This window comes from Lactuca virosa, chromosome 8, assembly GCF_052849685.1.
Source record: "Lactuca virosa cultivar CGN04683 chromosome 8, Lactuca_virosa_CGN04683_v6, whole genome shotgun sequence".
NCBI classification, from domain to species: Eukaryota; Viridiplantae; Streptophyta; class Magnoliopsida; order Asterales; family Asteraceae; genus Lactuca; species Lactuca virosa.
In genome coordinates this window covers 330,184,923-330,202,962 of record NC_136433.1, presented here as the reverse complement: position 1 = coordinate 330,202,962, position 18,040 = coordinate 330,184,923, and the positions used below count along the sequence as shown (strand labels likewise).

At 37.9% G+C, this 18,040-nt stretch overlaps 1 non-coding gene across 1 annotated transcript; it reads right to left on the bottom strand.

The window, feature by feature from the left end:
* Nucleotides 1-978: 978 nt before the first annotated feature.
* On the bottom strand, nt 979-1,085 carry LOC145135366 (small nucleolar RNA R71). The gene has a single exon (XR_013719827.1). It is a non-coding gene; the product is annotated as a small nucleolar RNA R71 (small nucleolar RNA).
* Between the last annotated feature and the right edge of the window lie 16,955 nt (nt 1,086-18,040).

Below are 18,040 nucleotides of genomic sequence, written 5' to 3'. Positions count from 1 at the left end.
TAGGTTATAAATATTAAAATTAGTGGGTACTTCCGTGCACATCAAGTTTTTGGCGCCGTTGCCGGGGAACGGCTTAGTTTATTGTTTATTTATTTGCTTTAGATTAATCGATCCTTTTTGTGGGGTAAAACCCGCAAAAAGTTATTTTATAAGCATAGTTTAATTTTTTTTCGTTATAGAAATCACGACGTGGAGTATCCTTCCACGACGTGACACCTGTGATTCACAATTTTTTTCCCTTTTTCTTAGTTCAGTTTTACGTTTTATTTTCTTTTCTTATTTCAGGAGTTCATGACCAGAGGTTCTAACACACCTTTGGTACCACCACTTGAAGATCCCGAGTCTACACTTCACAAAAAGAAGGATAAGAGCGTGAAAGAAGATCAAACACCAAAGAAGACACCTTTACAAGAATTCAAATCTGTGTTCTCAAAGAAGTCAGGGAAGAAAACGGAGGAGTCAAGTTCATCTTCAAAGAACAAGAGCAAGCTTGAACACTTAGATCAAATACCCGTCCAAGCCGAGTCCGCATACGATACTGATCCTGAATTTGAATTACATACAAGTGAACCCGAGAACGAGCTGGAGAACGAGATGGCAAACATTGATGAGATGGCCATGGGGGACTACAAGAAGCGCATTCGAGATGATGTGGGGCTGGGTTTAGTACATCCTACGATTCCTGCCAATGCCACATTCGAGTTGAAGGGACATATCCTTACTGCACTTAAGGATATCCCATTTTACGGGAAGGATCATGAGGATGCTTTCAAACACTTAGACGAGGTGAACGATATTGCGGATTATTTTAATACTCCTAATATCCCAAGGGAGACAGCTTTGCTAAGGATGCTACCAGTTACTTTTAAGGGAGCAGCAAAAGACTGGTTAAAAGCACTCCAACCTGGTACGATCACCACATGGGCCCAATTGCGTGAGAGATTTCTAGATCAGTTTTGTCCACCCTCCAAAATCTCTAAACTCAAGAAGGCAATTGCCAACTTTGAGCAAAATCCGGTGGAGTCATTATACGAGGCCTGGGAATGCTACAAGGGGTTGTTAAGGAATTGTCCTCAACATGACCTCAATATTCAGCAAGAGATGTCAATATTTTATGATGGGGTGAATGTCATGACTAGACAACTCCTTGATTCTCAAGGACCACTAACGAAGAAGAACCCAAATCAGGCCAAGGAGCTGATTGAAGAGTTTTCAAGGCACTCTCGTGAGTATCACAACCCAGGGCGTGATGGAATAAAAGGCGGTGGAGGTACACAAACTGAAGAGATGGCTGTTGTAATGGCAATGCTTAGCACTATGGATAGGAGATTGACTCAATTGGACCAATCAATTCATGCAATTCGAGTTGGTTGCGAGAGATGTAGTGGCCCACACTTGACAAAGGATTGCAATATGGATGAATATGGAAACAAGAAAGCTCAAGTATGCTACTCAAGCGGGGAAAAATATGATGAAGATTGGAGGAAACCAAAGAAAGAGTGGCTGCCTTATGAAGAATACAAGAAGCAAAAAGAAGAGAAATTTAGGCAAACTGGCCGGGGCTTCTACCAAAGAAAGCAACCACTAGTTGAGAAGAAATCAGAATTAGAGACCATGTTGATGAAATTCATGGAAGCTTCAGAAAAAAGACATGATGTTACCGATGCTGCAATGGAAGAACAAAGAAGTATAATGAAGAATCATCACGCAATGATGATAGATCAGCAAGCATTAATAAAGAATCAGCAAGCCTCCATTAATAACCTTGAAGTACAACTTGGTCAACTTACCACTTTGGTTAATGAGAAGATATTCCCGAAAAATCCTGAAAACAAAACCTAATCTCACGTAATGGCCATAGATATTGAAGAAGAGGCGATTTCTGAGTTCCTAGAGGCCTTGGAAGTGGAGCCCCAGCACCCCGATCCAAAACCGAAGAAGCTAAAATTCGAGAACAAAAATGTAGCTGAAGTACAGAAACCACGTCGTGGGAATCATATGTCCACGTCGTGGCCTTGGTCTGATCAGAAAATTCCAGAAACCGTCTCGACTTATAAACCGCCTTTGCCATTCCCGTCTAGAGCTAATCTCAGTCCACTGGAGAGAGAACATCTAGAGTTTATCAAGCAATTAAAGGGTATTCCTATCAATACTCCTTTTATTGATTCGCTTGCAAAAATTCCAGAATATGCTAAGTTCCTACAAGACTTGTTAGACACTCGTCAGCAATTAAAGGAGAATTCTAAGGTGATTCTAAGTGAGCAAAGCTCAAAAGCTGTGTTGGGAGAAATACCTAAGAAAATGGGGGATCCTGGACGACTCACTCTCCCATGTGAGTTTGGGAATAATATGAAGGTTTATGCTTTAGCCGATTCTGAGGCTAGCATAAATTTAATGCCTTATTCGTTTTATCAAAAATTAAATATTCAGAAGTTGAAGACTACAAAGATGACAATTCACATGGCGAACCGTTCAGTGACACAACCCCGGGGCATTGTGGAAGATATTTTAGTAAAAATTGGGAAATTCATTTTTCCAATAGACTTTGTGGTATTGGATATGAAAGAAGATCCCAATGTACCGATTATTCTTGGTCGCCCGTTACTTAACACTGTTGGAGCTCTTGTTGATATTCGGGTGTCTAAGCTCACCTTGAGGGTTGGTGATGAAAAGGAAATTTTTGGGATAGAAGATGGCTTTCAAGGGAATCATGCTCAAGAAGAGGTTTTCAACATTGATGAAGAAAATGAACTTGAAGAATTAGAGAAGCTCATGGAAGAAGAAATCAAAACAATTCAACAAGTTAAAAGAACAAAACCGAGAGCATCTGTTCCATTTTTGGTTGAAGTCATTGCCTACACGAATCCAACTTCTTGGGTGAGCAAGGAAGATGATGAGATGTCGAGTGATGAAGAGGAGGTTACTTCAAAAGTAACAAGTCCAGTGGTGAAAGAAGAGAAGGATATTTTGGAGCTTAAAGATGATGGAAAATTGAAGACTAAAGGGACTAAACGCAAGCTTGATGGAGACGAGGTCAAAGCTAAAAAGGAAAATTCGAAAAAGGCGTATAAAAGACGTGTTCAAGAGGCGTTTCAAGGAACAAAAGATCCTAGTGGTGGACTCTTCAGATGATTCAACGTAGGAGGCACAGAGTCCAACTCAAGACTCCTCAAAAAGAAGCGCTTCTCGGGAGGCAACCCGAGTTTGGTTTGCTTTTTCTTTTCTTTTCTTTTTAGTTTTTGAGTTTTTTTTAAAGGTTATCAAGTCATCATCTATAGACTATTACTTGGTAAAAAAAATTAGCTGTGGGATGCTTTGGTAATAATTGGAACACAAAGAACATAAATAAAAATTGTTAGATTAGCAAATTTTTGTGACCAGACATCAATCACGTCGTGGTTAGGAGCGCCACGTCGTGATATTAAGGAACAATTCGGGGACTGATTGCGACTTGACCAGTTTATCTATTATTACAAGTCACGACGTGGTATAGCCTGCCACGACGTGACCTTTAAAAGTCACGGGGGAGGGGGGACCAGTTATTAAACCCTTTGACCACAAACTTCTTCCCCATTTGTTTACTGCCTCACGAACGGAAGCAAGGTCCCCACAACTGATTTTTTTTCAACTTTCCTCCAAATTTCCTGCATTCTCTTGTCCTTTTACTCCATCTGGTATGTATTTCATCCATTAATTGTAGATATTACTTACAATTTATACATTTTCATGGTTAGGGTTTATGTGAATGATAAGATTTCTGAAATTGGATGAAATTGGTTACTGTTTTTAGGTTGCATGCCCTTAGAATAGCAATAGAAACAAACCCCAAGTATTGTTTTTGGGTAAAATCGGGTATTTAGTGTTTGATCTGTGCCAACGATCCGACTGCGAGACCACGACGTGGCGAGCCAAGCCACGACGTGATTCCTGGGCGACAAGTTTTCTGCATTGATTTTGATAACATATTTTAGGTGTTTTGTTTTTGTTTTGGTTTGTTTTTGAACATTGCATAAAGATGGCACCTAGAAGGGCTGTTCAACAGAACAATGACCCGATTGATGTCTCAAATATCCATCCGTTATATCGATTTCCGCGAACCATTTCACGGGCCTTGTTGACGTCGTATCAGAACTGTTTGGGATGGTTATATAATAGGGAGTTTGCTATAGCTCCGATTATTGACTGGGGATGGCTTGGCGGTGTTGGAATGGTTGTTGAGTTGGAGCGCCATTGGACAAAAGTATACGAGGGAGACCATTTTTCCTTTACTTGCCATGGATGGAGGAACTTGTTCGCGATCCAAGAACCCGTGTACCGGGAATTATCAGTGGATTTTTTCTCTACTGTGAACTTTGAAGAACGCACCATTGATTTTGATTATAACCGGGCACTAGTTTTCCGGTTGGGCGGGGTGTATCGGGAGTGTAGTCTCCGGGAATTTGCATGGCGCATGGGGATCTGTACGGAAGTGGAGACTCAATCCCCGTTCTTTGTTCCATTTTTACTTGGTTGTGTTCGGGATTTTGCGCCCGATATTTTTGATGTTTAATTTTGGCGCACTATCGCAAATCACGAGTACAGTTCTCGTGATTCAAGTGAAGCACAAATTCGGAATCCGGTGCATCGTTTTTTTCACCGCCTTATCACCTTTTCTATCAATCATAAACATCATGGTGATAAGGTTTCTTTACAAGATTTGTTCTTTTTGTGGAGTATTATTACTCCCGGGGTGTGTTGTGATATTCCTTACATGCTAGCAAGGTTTTTGGGAAAGAGAGCGGTCAGTTCACGACAAGGAAGTCCAATTACAGGTGGACATTTGGTCACCCGTCTTGCCCGGTCATATGGGATTTTGTCCCAAGAATTGGTGCGGAACCTTACCCGTTTGCCAGACAATGATTTGACTATTCAGTTTTTGGGTGTTATGCGCGTGGTGGTTGATGTCGGGGGAGGTTATGTTATACCCCCGGAAGATAGAGAGCAAGAGGTGGAACAACCCGAGCAACCTCCTACGAGAAGACGAAGAAACGTTAGAGCCCAGGGAGAAGTTGAGAGAGACCGTCACCCGGGAGGAGTACCCATGACCCGTTTCAAACCAGGGTTGGATCATATTTGGATAATCTCCGTGGTGGGATGAATTACAACACAAAAATTTTGGAAGCGATGTTTTCCCACATGGGTGTGGTGCGACCACCCGCGGTGCCACCACAATGTCCTTATATTCCGACATGGGAAGAGCTGTGGATCTCGAGGGACGATGGGGAAGTACCGAGTGGAGTGCAGGGACGAGAGGATGATGATTAATTTCTTTTCTGTTTAGTTTTTAGTTTTTTTTTTATGTGGTGTTAGTTAATGTTGAACTTGGTTTGTTGATGTAAGACTTTAGTAAACTATTATGTTACTATTTTAGTTCATTTGGTTGATTACAGCTTGCTAAGGAATCATGAAGAGGAGTAAGGTCGAGTCAAGAGTCGTGACCCACAATTTGAAATAAGTGTGGGGTGCGTTAAAGAGAGAGAGGATAGAGTCCACAAGTGTCTTATACAACATTAGAAGAGTCTTAACCCATTCAGATGTTAGTCAAGGTGCTAGGTTGAATGAAGAAGCGGGAAATCTTAATTTTCTGATGGTCCAGTTTCCATGATGTGGTGATTAAATTTTCACGTCGTGGAGTGTTATAACTGGGATATTCTGTTCGCGTTTTTATACAATACCACGACGTGGTATTATACACCATGACGTGATTTCTGTTCATTTCACTATTTTGAAGACCATTGGGTGTTTTTCCATATGGCTTTCCACGCATCTTCTTGGGGTCATTTTAAAGACTATTGTGGTTCGTTTTCCTCCGCCATATACAGTAGCTTCAAGTTCGAGTTCTTATTTTAAAGAGGTACATATTCGAGATGCACGTTTTTCCACACTTTTGGAGTTTCGTTCACGCCACTATCCCAGGAGAGTCTGTTCCTTTTTCTCCCTTCTCTTAATTTTTATATTATTTTAAGCATACAATGAGGGCATTGTATGAAATAAGTGTGGGGTAGGGGGTAGAAAAAGTAAATTGCTAGATAATTTGGTAAACTTTTAAAAATTTTAAGTTTTTATTAATTGGATCTAGTAGTAATAATTTGAACTGTACTTGCTAGTGGAATGATCCGATAAGAGCTCAAATGTTTAGTTGAGCCGATATACGTTATAATGCATTTGTGGCCTCCCTTATTTTAGTGAAATCATGGAACAAAAACATGACCCTGCTTAGTTTGAGGAATGCAACATGTTTAGCAGCCTAAACCTGAAATGTATCCAGGAAAGATATGTCTTAACCAATAAAGGTTGAAGTTAAGCTCCCCTGCTTAAGCATGTAGGTTTTTGAGTGGTATAAAAAAGTGAGTTATACATGTAAAAAAGAGAGAAATTACCGAAAAGTAAAAAAATTCTTGAAGAATTTTGGAGTTATCAAAGTATGAAGATCAAAGATCAAAGTTCTGAAGAAATTCAAAAATTTGAAGATGCCAAAAATCATGAAAGAAGTAAATTCAATGAAGTAAAAGATCAAACATTAAAGAAAAGAAGAATTCAAGAGCTCCGAGTTGTGGTATCTTCTAAAAAGTTGTAATTCTCTAGTTTAAGTATGCTTGGGTAGCTTTACAAAAATATCTTGAGGTTAGAAAGCTTTCTGAGGATGGATTCGGAGGGTTGCATAAAATGAGCATTGTTCGAAAGAAGTGGGTAATTGTTTATGAAGATTGTGAGTATTTAAAGTATGGGGGGTCATTTAGGAAAAATTTAGACACAAATGCATGCGTTGAGGTCTTGGCATAATGGCTGAGCTGGAATTGGATTGTTTTATAGTGATGAAGGTTTAAGTTTAAATCAGTAGATTTGCTTGAGGGCAAGCAAAGCCTAAGTGTGGGGTATTTTGATGTTGCCATGTTTATACATAGTTTTAAGCAATATTGATCGACATTTATTTAATATTTTGGTTATTTGCATAGAATTATGGTACTTATAAGGATAAAATGTTATTTGCAGCCAAAATAAAGCATTTTAGAAGAAAGGGACCAGAAGTGACAATTTATGGAACATTGGAGGCTTGAAGCATAAAAGATGAAGTAATTCACGGAATATACTGGGGCCATGACGTGAACCTGATAACCACGACGTGGAATCGATCTTTTCAGAAGATAAGTACGTGAAGAAAGAATCCTTGGCGAATACGGATAATTCCTGAAGTCACGTCGTGGAGCTTCCTGCCACGACGTGGAACGTGATTTTCCAGAAAATATATAAACCCCTCTCCATTACGATTGGAGAGACTTTTGGCTGAAGGAAGAGGTTCCAGGAGGCGATTTACAGCAGAAGTAAGGTCCTGGAAAAGGGTTTTCAACACCAAAAGAGTAAAAGTTCATAATTTGTTTACTTGTTTGATACTTATAGACATGTTTTCTTATTTGAGTTGTGTTTATAGGTTAGTTGCTACTATGAGCAGCTGAATCTAGCTACTCTTATCTAGCTAGATGAAGCTTCAAACTTATGAATAACATAACTTTATATGGATTTATTTAGTTGGTGAATTGCTTGTGTTTGATTTATTGTTACCTAGCATGCTTATGTTGTCGCTTTAATTGCTTAAACTCATGTTATGTGTAGCTTAGTGACCATTAACTGCATGAACTTGATAACCTAGTAATTTAGTGAACATTGAATTACTAGAGCTAGGATCAACCAAAATCTTAGTTAGTAATTGAAGTAATTAACTTTGCTGTGCTAGAGAACATAGATTATGATCATAATTGTGTTTGCATGATAAATCTTACATAGCATATTCATAACATAATTGATTATGTGTTTAATTGTGTGTGACCATACATAGCTTTACATGAATTAATTAACTATTGGTAAATTTAGACCTAAATTACTAATATAATAATAACCAACTTAATAATCCATAATTATTAGCTAGCCATAAGGACGAAGTGGATTCGAACTAGATAAGAGTGTCTTTTAATTATTGATTGAATTTGAGTTAAGTTAGTCTGATCTTGCAAAATCAGATAAAAGCCCCCTTTTTAGCTTGTTAATAATTAGATTAATTTAGTAGTAAATAGATTAATTAATAACACCGTTCCCTGTGATCGACACCCGACTTACCTAAGCTATACTGTAATCCGACTAGGTACACTGCCTACAAGTGCATAGTTAGTCTAAGTTTGTTAGGTTATAAATATTAAAATTAGTGGGTACTTCCGTGCACATCAATAATCGACCTTGAAGGGTCATAAGTCTCAGCTTGTCCTCAACCAAACATGTCCGCTGCTTAACCATTACCGTCTCTTTCACATGATCGTCTTTCAAACCCTCAGTCTGAGCAGTTCATAACTTCTCAAATATAAATGACACTACAATCAATCTTATAAACTTCAGTTAATATGACACCCTTGGTTCCTTACGACTTAGAGCATCAGCTACCAAGTTTTCTTTTCCCAAGTTAACTAATATCACAATCGTAACCTGCATGCAACTCAACTCACTATCGATGTCTTATATTCAACTCTTACTGATTTTGAATATGTTTCAAGCTCTTATGATCAGTATATAATATGTACTTAGTTCAATATAAGTAATGTTTCCATAACTTGAGTGTAAATACCACACTTGCCAACTCCAAATCGTGTATCAAATAATTTCGCTCGGTGCTCTTCGGCTGTCGGGTGGCGTAAGCAATCACTTTCCTGCGTTGCATGAGTACACAACCCAATCCTGAATAGGAAGTAACACTAAAAACCACGAAATCCTCGTTCCCCTTAGGAAGAGATTGAACATGAGCCCACACAAGAGCTTCCTTAATGTCTGAAAGGCATCCTCCTGTTTATCAGCCCAAACGAACGGCTCCGCCTTTTTCGTCAGCTTGGTCAGCGGACACGCGATCTTGGAGAAATCTTTTATAACTCTCTAATAATAACCCACCAAATCGAAGAAACTACGAATGTCAGTAGAAGTTTTCGGCCTTGGCCACTCTCTGACTGCCATTATCTTGGTTGGTTCCACCTAGATCCCATCCACACCAACAATGTGCCCAAGAAATTAGACCTCCCTCAAACCAAAATTCGCATTTGGAGAACTTTACGTAAAGTTTCCCCCTGCATAGAGCCTCCAAAACTTCTCGTAGATGCCTCTGATGATCTTTGGCATTATGAGAATACACCAAGTTGTCGTCGACAAATACTATAACCGACATATCCATATATGGTCGACAATTCCCGATTCATCAGGTCCATAAAACCCGTAGGTGAATTCATCAAACCAAAAGGCATTACTATGAACTCATAATGCCCAAAACGGGTCCTAAAAGCAGTTTTAGGAACATCCTGCTCGCAGACCTGCACCTGATGATACCCCAATCGCAAGTCTACCTTTGAAAAGTGACTAGCTCCCTTCAACTTGATCAAAAGGATCATTAATCATCAATCCTTGAGAGTAGGTACTTATTCTTTACAATCACCTTATTCAATTCCCGACAATCAATACACATCCACATAGAGTCATCCTTGTTCTTCACAACGAGAACCGACGCTCCCAAGGTGAGGAACTTGGTCTAATAAACCCCCACTCTAATAACTCATGAATTTGAGTCCACATCACCTTCATCTCCGATGGAGCTAACTGATACGTCGTCTTGGCTATCATAGGATGCAACAACCGGGGAAAATGTCTCACCACCCGCCAATAGGCATAATGGCATACACAACTGTAATAAGATACAGTTGTAACATTTATGTTATATTAATAAAGACACAATAATTTCGTAACTACATAATCATAAATATGAGTCCGATCAGGCAGAAAAAGCCAAGAATTAGGAGCACAAAAAGTCGTAACGCACTACAAATTGGATAACATATTTGGAAAGTTCACGACAACGCGATTCCAAAAATATAAAACTTGTAAAAATCCGACTTTGTATGGAGGAGATAAGATTTTTATAAAATATCAAAATCAACGACGCTGTAAAAATCGGTGCTCCCCACGACGAACTACTCGGTCTAATAAATTGCTTGTCCAACAGCTCTTGAAGCTGTGAGGACAACTCATGCATCTCAGGTGCTGTCAATTGGTCCGACGTCTTAGCAATCAGATTCGCACCTGGAACCAAATCGATCATGAACTCAACCTGCCTCTCAGGAGGCATGCCGAGTAACTCCTCCGGAAACACATCAGCAAACTCTCTAACAACATGTACATCCGAAACTGAAACCTCCTTCTCAATCCGTGTGTCAACCACATACGCAAGATAACCCATACAACCGTGCTGTAGATATTGTCGAGCCTTGGCAGCTGAACAAAATGTTGATCAAATCTTAGTACCCTCTCCATAGATTACCAGTTCTCCCCTACTTGGGGTTCAAACTACCACCTGCTGACCTTCTTAGTCAACCATAGCACCAAACCTGCTCAACCAATCCATCCCTACTATCACACACACTTCCCCCATGGGAATAAAAATCAAATCAACAGGGTAAGGCACCCCAAAAATCTCCAAAACACAACCCTGATAAAACACTCGATGCAGAAACACTGTGTTCGTTGGCGATAGAAACCCACAACAAACACTCTAATTCTCCAAGAGTCATATCAAAACTCCTACTGAAGGACTAAGATACAAAGGACCAATTCGCACCCGAGTCAAATAGCACAAGAGCAGGCAAGGAGTTCACTAAGAAGGTACCTAACAGAGTTATAAACGTAAGCATACCATAAAATAACTGACAGAATAATAAATGGAAACATACCAGTAACGATGTCCATTGCCGCCCCGGCCTCCTCCGTCGTAAGCTGGAAAACACGACCCCGAGCCTTTGGTGGCTCCGCCCTACCCTCACGTCTCTTCGTGATCGTAGGAATAGCAGTAGTTGGTGCCTTAACAGGTCTGGCGGTAAGTAAGGGGAAATGGGCATTCATATGGCCAACCTGCTCACAATGGTAACTGATGGGTTTTGAGCATTACAACATTCCTATGGTGCACATGCAACCCTAATGTTTTGGATCTAGGTCTTTCTCAAGTTATACATCCAAATCAATTATCCAAAGCAAAACCCTAAATCTAGCATAAATAATATCGAAATTCATGTATATAAAAGAGTTGGAAGATTACTTCACTTGTTATATTGTAATAACAAGAACACTCCTTGAAGTCCTTGACTCTTGAAAGCATAGTGCCCCAAGTGTTGCACCTCTAGTGGAGTCACAAACACTTAAACAACAAGGATGACTTGGAGAGAGGTGAAAATCAGCTATCCTTAGGGTTTCTATAGCATAGGCCGAAATTCTCATGTAGAGGGGTTCCTTATATAGTTGTGTGGGCTGCTAGGGTTTCTGGGGAAAACCTAATTCCTTCTTAAGGCTTAAGCAGCCCATGGACCTCCACTTTAGAGCCCTTGGACGAAATCTATAGGGCCTCCTTATAGGATTTCGTCCACCCCACTCTATGGAGTCCATCAACCCAGTTTTGTAACTATCAATGATTTGCAAAACCAGTCCCTCCATTATTAATCAGTTCCTTTAATCCCAAAATTAATATCAAATTAATTTCTGATTAATTACTAATTAATAATATGATTTCCAAATAATATATTAATATTAATAAAATCATTTTGAGTACCAATTTATTATTCAAATAATAAATCCTACTCTCTCTCTCCATTAGTCATCCTATTAAGTTGCATGAGTGAAGTCAACCCAAAAGGACCATGCTCATAATTAAATCAAGTACATACCAAATATAGTTATGGGCTTAGACACCTAATCCAACAATCTCCCACTTGGATAAGTCTAATAACTATTATTGCAAGTATGACTTCAAAATCTGATCAGCAATCGTTGCTTTCAAAAGCCGCCGTCGAACTCTGATCTTATCAGTAACGCGTCCTTTAAATAAGTGATAAAATATTCCTCCGTTCTACAAGATATCGTATGGACATGAGACATGGATTGTAATCATTCTCTCTGTCCAAGGTTTGTTTCCCGACTTTCCGATTTACGACGACTGACAACAGACTACAATTGAACACATCAACTTAGTCCAGGCTTGGCCAAGCGCTTAGGGTGTCATCACTAAATCATCTAGGGGCCCAAAGATATTGCTTTTATCCCATATAGGGTAAAAGGAACAGATAAACTTCGACTCATATGCTTGTACTCTTTACTCATCAAATCACACACAACAATACGTTTTATAACATCAAGTTACTGATGCGTTTACGTATTATCAATGCACAACCGACATCTAAACAACAACGATATGTATCCGTTTCAAGAATATAAGATATTATCGTCTCACAATCACTCGTGATAAAATCCATGAAGTGATTCAAATGAGCGTGGGTTTAATCCAATACTCAAATTCTTATTTCATGAGTACTCATGAACACTGCAGCAAACATTTGTTATGTCTAAGCACTTAGATAATCTATAGTCGGATTCATGACAGTCTTACCTCATTACTTACTTCCAAAGTATGATCGACTGTGGATGTTTGAATAACCTAGTTATTCGGGAAGTAAAATATGCAAAGTGAAACACAAGAACATTCTAATCCAATATGGTCTCAAAACTTTTGAATATAAATAAAACACTTATTATTTAATCACCATATTAATTAGACCTTATTCATTGTTTACTGTTTTGACTAATCAACTCAATACTTGAATTAAAACAATAGTCATCCCATGCTCAAGCATGCACACTATGTTTATGTATGGTCATTTCCTTGTGAAATAGATCAATTGAAAGCATTTCCAATGATGCTCATTTCACAATTCCAAATCCTTATCACAAGTGTAAGAATGCCAAATTCTTGCCACTACTAGAATCTGTTAGAGTCTAAACTCACATACAATGATCCTTTTGTAATGTCGAAGCTCCAAAGTCATAGAGACTTAACCAACGATTTTACAAAGCGTTCCGTTGGAGATTGTTACAAGACAATTCCCCGAAAATGAAGTCTCACATTCAAGGTACATTCCTTGAACATCCTTCTTGCATAAAAGTTTCTAAACTTACATAAAGATTCTTAATATCCAACTCCCATTATAGAAACATTTCCATAATTGCCATATGACAATCTATTCTTAATAGAATCCTATCTATTTAGAATTATATCAATATGGTCCATTAATTACTATACTTCCAACTGACCACAAGCAACCAATCTTCGGTAAACCTTAGATTGTCCTTGACAGTTGTTTAACAACTTTAGTCATACTAGGTTCCAATCCTTTTTCCCTCTTAATGCGCTAGGCATTTGGAAAAATCAGAACATGCAAATATTATAACATATGTAACCAATCCTATACCCGAAGCATATGGGATACGATTCATAATGTCTTACATAAAGACATGATACTAAACCAGTCTCTCACTATAATATTTCCATATATATAGAATTTCCTATGTTGAAACATTTCAGCATGACATTCATATATGTTCATGACTAAGTTTGATTAAAATTTCAATCTAAGCTTTTAGATTCGAAATGAAGTATTAATGCTCTCTCCCTTAAGCCTTACTATAGCGAAACAATTTCCAAATTCTGCAACTTTGCAAATTTAGAACTTTGTTTCCTATAAATAGTATTGCTAACTTGCAACACCTTTCATAATAATCATGCTCCCATTAGCATAATAATTATGTTCTTATCAACATAACAATTATGCTCCCACTAGCTTTGACATGTACCCAAAAATCAGCTGGACTTCTACATATCAATACTTATTGACTTTCTTACCAAAGTTCAGATTTCTATTATGTGGTGCTTCGATAAGTCTTTATCCAGACTTCTCAAGCTCATACACCTTTCATTAGACAGCTTATGTGTATGTCTAAAACTTTTCAGAACTTATGGCAATAAGTCCTGAATGTTCAAACTAATTGCCATTTCTCACAATTTGAACTATGAAGAGGGATGCCGTAATCATACTCGAATTCGAGAACGCAATCATCACACCTGCTACCTTTAATCCTTTTAAAATCCACTAGTGAAAGTGTTTTCTCACAATCATTTTAAAAAAGAAGAGAAAAACCTCTTGCCACTTAGATTTTTATGGTGCATGTGTTCCTATCCACGTGAACTTGTCATTTAGAACCACTATCATAAGACAAGGTTTATGACAAATTCAAACTTATATGGACTGAACCTGTTTACTCTTAATTTCTTGCCATCCGGCAGCACAAAGGCCTACCAGTGCTTCCAGATTATTGAGTAGCTCACCTACACCGATCAATGTACTTTCAATGATCAAGGTGCTTTGCTTTATGCAATCAAATGAGAACTCATAGAACTTACTTGCATAGTCAATTTAACTGGAATAGGCACATAAATAAGAATATGTCAACACGATAGGTTGTTAACCTCAGGTCGTGTGCTAGTGATTACTAAAAGGTTTATTCTTGATCAGTTCCTAAAACTATTCAAGAGCATTCAGACTCCCACTGACCTCTTGACATATAAGATTCTATGTCAAGGAATATTCCTTGACAAACAAATATTCAACAGTTAGTGCGGGTTCTTATCAAGAAACACTTCATATAATTAGTCTTTGTTGGTATTTGTTTTAGCCAAAATATCATGACTACCAATTTCAAATATGCAAGAGTAAGAAACATTCCTACTCCACATTTCATGAGGTGTAATAAACCTACATAGAACATGTCACTCAAGGTAGTTTCTAGAGTATGACTTTAAAACTTGATCTTGGAACGAAATATGACTCATCTTCTTGATTTAACCATTTCAACAATTCCCGATACCTCTTCTTGGTCATGTAAATGCACTAAGGTGTGCTTAGAGGTTCAATTGCGACATGGTTCCATAATCATTAGGATGATCATAAAACACGATACTAAAGTGCTCCCCTTTCCTTTCAGATTGGAGAAACTTTTATCTTTCTGCCTAATTGATTCCTTTTATTCGTTCTGCTATACTTTGAAACTTTTGAAAGTATTAGAATTATACTTAATCTTGTAAGTATAATCATATTTACTGAACCATTAGTAAATCATGACGAATAGCCTTTATCATCCTTTGTGGTGGATCTGACTAGTCCACATCAATGTGTACTAGATCCTTTAGTCTTTCACTTGACTCACATATACATGTGACCAAGGAATTAGTCTCAATTTCCCAAAGATCAAGATTCTCATACATCACATAATTCAATATTGCATGATTCCAAGTTTCTGTCCAATTGAAACTTGGGCAATGAGAATCCTTCCTCACTTGGTAAATTAAGACACTACAACAAACGATATAACTAAAAATCAAATCCATTTTCAATATTGCTAACAATAGAAATATAAACACCAATTTTCACAAATGCCATTGCAAGGAAACGTAAAATAAGATAAAATCAAAATTTTATTTTATTGATAAAGTGAGGAAAAACTTGTCCTAACAACGCAAATACAAATGAAAAACTATGTTTCTAAATATTTATAAGCAATCTATCATAACTCCTAAGCAGCAGCTCAAAAATATGATCCTTGAACCATGTGATCGAAATCTATCTCTTCACAATCAGATTTAGCTTGCTCTTCCTTTAATACTCCTTCTTTCTCTTTGATCCTACAAAACATCAAAATGCAATCTTATCACATCATGTATTAAGAATCTATAAATAGGAACTTAATAGAGTTAGATAGTGGATATACCTGAAGTAGAGTCATACAATTTGACTTTACTATCCTTGCGATCTTTCAGGTAGATACGATAGCTTCACATCCAATGCCCCTTCTCTTGGCAATAGAAACATATGGACTCTTTGGGAATGACACATGGGTCTATATCAAAATATGCCTTTCTCTTATGATCAAACTTTTTGACCATGGCCGATTTCTCTCCTTTAGGAGGAGAAACCATTTCCGGACTATCACCTTTGCCATTACCAATGTTCATGGAAATTTGGGAGGTAGATCTTCTAGACAAATCTGCTTGACAGGTGCGCCAAAGCATTGCTGCTTCAACAACAATTAAAAAATAAGTCAGATCAATAAGGGTCACGTCGTGATCTGTCATATAGTAGTCTTTAACAAACTGACCATATGACTCGGGAAGTGACTGAAGAACTAAGTCAAATGCCGGCTCCTTTGGGAAAGCGACACCCAACATTCCCAGTATGTCAAGGTGCGACTTCATGTTTAGAACATGTGCACATACAGAGTTTCCATCTTCGTGCTTGCATGCCAATAGAGCTTGAGTAACCTTGAAATTTTCAAGTTGATGAAACCGTGGGTTAGGGAGAATCACTGAAGGAGGTGGAGGTAGAGAAGTATGATTTTCAGTTCCACCAATGCTCAAAGAAGGGAATGATCTTTCACCTTGATCGACACTTGGAACATCATCTTCAGAAGGAAAGCCTTTCCAAAAGGATGAGGAAGACTATAGTTGTCAGAACCATACATCCACAAAGGGAGAAAATTCAAGTTAGTTGATCCAAGTCCTTAATATAACACCCAAATGAAATATTAAGGCTAGGACCCAATACAATAATTCACAATTCGGAATAGGGATGCCGTAATCCAATTGCAAATTATTCGAAGGTATGTAAATGACGATTTACCAATTCCACCACGAAAACAAAATTTTAAATGAATTAGGTTTTAGATGAAATTCCTAGATTTTTTTAGATTCATTGAACTTTTTCAATGGCATGTTTAATCTCGATTATGCCCTTCAAGTTTGTGACTGGGATACCAAGGATCACAAACAAGGTGTGAATAACCATGCAAAGTAGCTTGGTACTCTCGATGTCATTTTGTCACACCCCAAAACCGGAACGGTGGAATCGTTCAGGGGTGGAGGACGTCATGTTTAGTATCACGAGATATGTATATGGTAAGCAAGTAATGAACAACCATTTCATTTCGAAAGAAAGTGTTTACAATGTGTGTGTTCACAAAACATACAATTCATAAAAAAATAACAAAACAAGACTTGAAGCTATAATGCTCCATCTTCTGAATTCCCAGCACGAGCACCTGTCTAATAGTCTCCTGAGAATACAAGTTATTTGAAAGAGTTGATCAGTAATTAAGCTGGTGAGTTCATAAGTTTTTAGTGATATGAGTAAGTTGTAAAGTGTTGTTGAAAATGTAGGTGTAAAATGGTGTTGAAAATGTAGTTGTAAAATGGTGTTGAAAATGTAGTTGAAACATGTAGTTGTAAAATGTTGTAAGTTGTAAGTTCTGTTTTGAAAAGTTCGCATGTTCCTCTAGAAAATCCTATATTTCCTACTTTGATGGAAGTTTAAGTAAAATGACACTACAACCCTTTCTATGGGTACTAAGTGGGTACAAGTTATATAAGACCCAGAGTAAACAAACAATCGATTGTGTGCATCTGCCCCAAGCTCACAACCAAACGAGGAACAGAAATTAAGGCGGATAGCACACATCCCATTGGTTGTTAGATCATCGTCATATATAACCCTGGTGTATTCACTTGTTACTCATGGAGTTAATTGTAATGGTTCCTTTATATATATGAAAAGTTCTTTAAGAAAACCTATTTTTCTTATAGTAAAATGGTGACCACGGTGACTACTTTTATAATAGCTTAGTTTATACTGCTATATATAATCTAATATCGGATAGAAAGTTAATTGAGCGAATCTGCCCTAAGCCCACAACCAAACGAGGAACAGGAAGTAAGGCGGAAAACACACATCCAACTACCTATTGGGTATTAGTTTTATATATAAACATGGTGTATAAACTAAGGTATTATAGAGTTACTCACCTAAGGTCCTTTAAATTGTACTGGTTTAATAAAATGGATTAAACCCTTTACTGGGAAGTTTCTATTTTGTATACCAAAAGTACTGATCTTGGAAAGTATGTTTTGTACTAGAAAAACCGTGCTTTGACTCTGTGTCCTATAACCTGACCCATACCTGGTACCCTTATGATGACTTAATGTATACTAAGCATACATATATATAGAATCAGATAAGAAATAGATTGGGTGAATTCGTTCCTGTTGGGTTAT